Source organism: Solanum verrucosum, unplaced genomic scaffold (assembly GCF_900185275.1).
Source record: "Solanum verrucosum unplaced genomic scaffold, falcon-dt-bn FXZP01000132.1, whole genome shotgun sequence".
Lineage (NCBI taxonomy): Eukaryota > Viridiplantae > Streptophyta > Magnoliopsida > Solanales > Solanaceae > Solanum > Solanum verrucosum.
The window spans coordinates 148,170-154,478 of record NW_026020613.1 but is presented as its reverse complement, the minus strand read 5'-3'; positions in this window follow the sequence as shown (position 1 = coordinate 154,478).

The following is a 6,309-nucleotide window of genomic DNA, read 5'->3' as shown; positions in this document are numbered from 1 at the left end:
TTATTCTCCAAATTATCATCAATATATTAATTAGTAATGCTCGTGAATATAACTCATCTCATTTTGTTAATAATAATTTTCAGGTCAAAACAGTTTAGAGTCGATGTTCAACATACCACAAAATTTCAATGAATATACGCAAGGGTATGGCTATTCGAATGAAGTGATTACAGCGAGAAGCTTGAATAGTAGGAAAGAAAATGAAGATGGAGCTCCCGTTCAGTTACAGTCTAATTCTTGGAACACACAAGATAGCCACTTCAATACCACAACAAACTGGTCTTGGGGTCCTTTCCACTAATTTGAAGTCATGTATATAATATGGAACAAAATTTATGGAGTTACCAAAAATGTAGCTTCTCTGCAACAGATTCTATAAAGATTAATCCTTTTATTTTCATCAATTTTTGTTTCCAAATTTCAAATAATATTTTAATAATAGAATACTCAGTATCATCAATTATTCTATAAAAGAAGTTACTCAATATAATTTTGAAATACGGTGTCAGTTAGAATTTTGTCATATCCAGTCCAAATCTAATATGAATTATTTTTCTTATTTTAGTGTATAGTATCCACAAAAAGATTCATTTAAAACTCTCACTTGTTTTAGAAAAGAGGTTACTCTGCATTATTTTGAAAAACAGGGTAGTTGGAGTTTTGTCATATCCAGTCAAGTCCTACTAAGTGATTATTAGTTACTTTTCCTATTTTAGTGTATACTTATAATAACATAAAACCCCTTATTTAATGCATTATATTTAAAGTGGAGCTCATGCGTTAAAAGTAATATGCATGAGTTGAAAGTGGAGCTCATGAGTTAAAAGTAAGATGCATGAGTTAAAAGTGGAGATCATGCATTAAAGTAAGATGCACGAGTTAAAAATGGAGCTCATGCGTTAAAAGTAAAGATACATGAGTTAAAAGTGGAGCCCGAGCATTAAAGTTTGCAGGGGTTGAACGTTGATTTTGTTTTTAAGGATAGAGCAGCAGGATTGTTGAAAATATATTAGAAAATTTTCTCCACATGTAGTAGCACAAAAATCTTCATTATCATCAAATTTGTTGCAAATTGATTTGAAACCATGTTGAATCTGTCTTCAACCTCGTTCCATTGGATCATTGAACCATGTGCTCTGATACCACTTGTTGGGTTATGAAGGTGATTTGGGCGTCATGCGAAATCTTACAATTGCAAATTATGTGGTTGATAAATTAGACGACAAAAAGTTATACTAAAAACATAATATTGTTATATAAACACTAATATAAAAAGAAAAATATTATAAATTGTTGAGAGAATAGATCTCCCCATAAACTAAACTTTTAAATGTCTACATTGTGGAAGTTATTGAGTTTTTTTATATGAGAAGAGAGGTCTTCAATTTATAGGATTCTAAACATTTCCTCTAAGGAAGAAATAACCCAAATTTGGAAGAAAATTATGTTTTCCTTTCAGGAAAAGTAAAAACATTTATGGTAATGTTTTGTCTTTTCTTTTAGGAAAAAATAAACTTCAAATAAGGTAAGAAAATCAGGACAAAACCTTAACATTATGTGGTCCTGTGAAGATTCAAAGTACGGGAGGAAAGAAGTAAATTATAGTGATAGTTGATGATTTTTCAAGGTTCACATGGACCACATTCTTACGAACCAAGGATGAAACAACTGAGGTGTTGATCAATTTTGCAAAAAGGATTCAAACAAAGCTTAATTGTGAAATTGTTGGGATCAAGTCAGACCATGGTACGAAGTTTGAAAATACTCAAGTCAAAGGTTTTTGTTCTGAGCATGACATCAGTCACAACTTTTCTGCTCCTAGAACCCCTCAGCAGAATGGGGTAGTTGAGAGGAAGAATAGAAACCTGGTGGACATTGCAATAACCATACTAATTTATTCGAATCTGGCAAAGAACTTCTGGGCAGTGGCAATGAACACAACATGTTATGTAACCAATAGGTGCATTGTGACTTGAAGCCAAGCAATGTCTTGCTAGATCACGGAATGGTTGGTCATCATTGCAAAATTGTTAGGTGTAGGGGATGATTTTATTCAAACAAGGACAACAACAACCATTGGATGTATTGCTCCAGCTATTGTAACTTCTATAGCTTTTTCATATCCGTAGAATCCCCAAAACAATTATAGATTGGTACTGAGTATTAGTATGTTCCTTGGTGACTAGGAAGTTTTTTTTATTTTCTTTTACCATGATTGCAGAACATGGACAAGATGGAATAGTATCTACAAGTTGTGATGTTTATAGTTTTTGCATCGTGATTATGGAGATGTTCACAGGAAGGAAACCAAGTGATGAAATATTTAAAGGAGACATGAATGTACGATGCAAAGTTGCAGTGTTTGTCATCTATCATGAAATTAGGTTTGAGTTGCACTGTAGTGACACCTGATGCAAGTATTAGCATGGAAGATTCTCTTTCAACACTCGGGTACCGAAGTTCACGCTGTAGCATATTGGATTATCGAATGCAAGTCATCATTTCTTGATGTGTGTAGTATATATGAAATTAATATGAAGTTACATATGGAAAAATAATTTAAAAGGAACATCTCTGAGATATATGATTGTTGGTAATTGATAAGTCTTAATTCTCCCAGATGTTTTGATGATCTCCTCACAAATACAGGGCCTCGGTCCTCTGCAGAATGTGCTCGTCTAGGTGTATATGCTATACAACTGGAAAGTTGTCCGGTCAGAGGTTGGTGAGGTCGTCAGTGTACCACACTAATCAGAATGGACGAGGTTGTTTGTCCAGCGGTTAATACTTCTTTATGATTGATATATTCAACATCACAAACAACAAATCACTCATTCATTCAAAGAGAGAACATTCAAGCTTCAACAAAATAGCAAGGGACCTCATAGACTGACGATTTGCTTCCTGAACCTGATGTTACTTTGATTGCTTGTATTTGTGCATACATTGTACGATTCGTTTCACTTGTGTTAGAAATGTTTCAAAACTTGGGTGAATCACTGTAGGAACTTAGTTGAGGGCAACTTTGTGTCTTACGATAAAATTCTATATTAATCAATGTGGGTTAGTATAGTGGGCAATGCAGGCATTACTTTGGCTCGTTGAGTAGTTGTTGTATTACTCAGAATAGAGATTCGGAGGTTAATCTCTTGTGTGGTTGTAAACTGTGTTTTACTTTTTCTTGTGAAGATTAGTAAAAATAGTTTGAAAATCCTATGAGACAGGTCGTGGTTTTACTCCCTTGAGCATGGAGGTTTCCACGTAAAATTGTGTGTGTTGTCTGTACTTTCAGTATCTTCCCTTTGTTTATCATAACTGTGTTAAGGACCTGGTCCTATCGTAGCTAGTGGACATATACATTCCAACAAGTGGTATCAGAGCTTGACTTTTCTATTGGGAAACACCAAGAAAAGAAAAGATCCTGAAGGAATGGCTGCTCCACCGAGCCTGGAAGAAGGTCAGTCCACCGCTAGACCACCATGTTTCAATGGGCAATTTTATGGATGGTGGAAGACACGCATCCATGACTACATCAATGCTGAAGATACCGAGTTGTGGGATGTGATTCTTGATAGGCCATATATACCCACCAAAGATGTAGTGGATGGAGAACTCACCAAGGTGATTCCCAAAACTAGAAGGGAATACAATGAAGCTGACAGGAAAAAGATAGAAAAGAACTATAAAGCAAAGAAGATGCTAGTATGTGGGATTAGTCCAGATGAGTCCAGCAGAATCTCTGCATGTGAGACGGCTAAAGAAATATGAGACTGTCTTAAAATAGCTCATGAGGGCATGACACAAGTAAAGCTGTCTAAGATAGATATGCTAACGACTCAGTATGAGAATTTTAGCATGAAGGAAGGTGAAACCATTCACAAGATGCATACAAGGTTCACTTCCATTACCAACGAACTAAGATGTCTTGGTGAGCCTATTCACCCAAGCAAACAAGTTCAAAAGATTCTAAGGGTGCTTCCCAAATCATGGGAAAGCAAAGTGAATGATATCACCGAAGCAAGAGATGTGAGGGTACTCACCATGGATGATTTAATTAGAAAGCTTCAAACTTACGAGTTGAACAAGCAACATGGGTCAATCGTTAAGGAAGAAAAAAATTAAGAAATCAGTGGCCTTAAAGATGTCTCTGAATGATGGGTCAAAAGAGGAGGATGAGATGGCATACCTCACTAGAAGGTTCCAGAAGATAATCAAGAAGCATAGAGGGTTCCAAAAGAAAAGGTCTACCAGTAGTGCAGCAAATGCAAATGATCTTTGCCACAAATATGGGAAGCCTATTCATTTCATGAGGGACTGTCAAAGCTAGAAGCAAGAAACACAGGATTTCAAACCTCGTACAAGGGACCAGGATTATGCCAAAAGAAAGGCTCATGCTGATCAAGTAGTGAAGAAAGCCTTTGCAGTATGGGGAAATGGCTCCATTGAATCTGAGGAAGAATAAGACAGTCATGAAGATGTCTCAATGATGGCTGTCAAAGATGATGAAACCGAGTTCAACTTTATTTTATCACTGATGGCAAAACCAGATGATGAGAAGAATCAGGATGAGGTAACCCTCTTTGATCTCAAAATTGATCTAGATAATTAATCCATTAAAAGATTAGGAAAACTTGTTCCAGTACTAATTGACTCAGTAGATGAATTGATCACTGAGCATATGATGATAAGTGAAAAACTGAGTCAGTGTGAGGATGAAAACGCATCCCTTAACTCTCAGATGTCTTAAATGAGTGTTAGGATAAGTATTACAGAAACTGAGAGTATGCAACCCAACGAGGAACACCTCTGAGGGTGGGAAACGAAAACTCAGTAGCTTTGAGGTCAAATTAGAAGAGAATTTAAAGGGATATGAGTTTAAATTAGTTGCTTCTCTTGAAAAGAATTCTCAATTAATGAAGGACCTTAGTAATATCAAAGAAGAGCTGAACCATTCCCTGAAATGGACCAATTCGTCTACGATACTTTCAAACTTAGCTAATGAGAAGTTTGACAACAAGAAGGGCTTAGGTTGTAGACAGATAGAACCTCCCTACAACCCTCACAGTAAATATTTCTCTGTCTCTGACAATCTTCTGTGTACCCATTATGGGAGAAATGGTCATCTGAAGAAAAACTGTGAGTCTCTAAAGAGTGTAAAACAAAGCCAGGAGAACTTTTTCAAGTCGAGAAAAAGAAATGTAGAAAAGAAAAAGGCACCTAGTCCCAACTACCATTTTAGCAAGAATACTTTGCCCCAATGGATAAGAAGGTTTCTTATTAAACCTTTTGACAGTTTTTGAGAACTCTATCTCAAGTGGGTTCCTAAGTCTAATAAGTGATTCTTGTGCAGAAGAGAGGAAACAATCAGTGTTGGTATATGGACAATGGATGCTCAATGCATATGACTGGAGACACTTAAAACTTCCTCTTTTTGGAAGCACACCAGCGCGGTGGTGTGTCGTTTGGTAATGGGAAAAAGGGTTCCATTCTCGGAATTAGGAAAATAGGAAGATCATCAGAACATTCCATACATAATGTTCATTATGTGAATGGTTTGAAATACAATCTGTTAAGTGTATCTCAAATCTGCGATAAGGGAAATGAAGTTAAATTCTTGTCTGACAGGTTCCTAGTTACTAACTGTGTAACTAACAAAGTTGTTATGTCTGCCAAAAGAGTCAGAAATATGTATGTTATAGATCTTGACTCTATAGAAGGGGACAACCTCACATGTCTAAGCGCTCAAACTGACAATGCAAATCTATGGCATAGACGATTAGGACATGTGAGCTCGTTCTTGTTGAACAAGCTTGTTACAGGAGATCTGGTCTGCGGACTGCCTAAGCTGAAGTTTTCTGACAACAAAGTCTGTGAGGCATGTGTAAGGGGAAACAAACAAGATCATCTTTCAAGCCCAAGAAAGGTGTAATCACAACCAGACCACTAGAACTTCTCCACATGGATCTATGTGGACCTGTCAGAATTCAAAGCAGATGAGGCAAGAAGTACATTCTGGTAATTGTTGATGATTTCTCAAGGTACACCAGGAATATGTTTTTGCATACCAAGGACGAAACAGTTGGATTACTGGTCACTTTTACCAAAGCTATTCAACTGAAGATCAACTACAATATTGCAAGCATTAGATTAGACCATGGTACAGAGTTTTAAAAAATACTCAAATTGAAGGATTTTCTGCTGAAAATGGAATTCATCACAATTTCTCTACACTAACAACTCCTCAGCAAAATGGGGTTGTGGAGAGGAAGAACAGGACCTTGGTGGATATTGCTAGAACCATGTTGATTG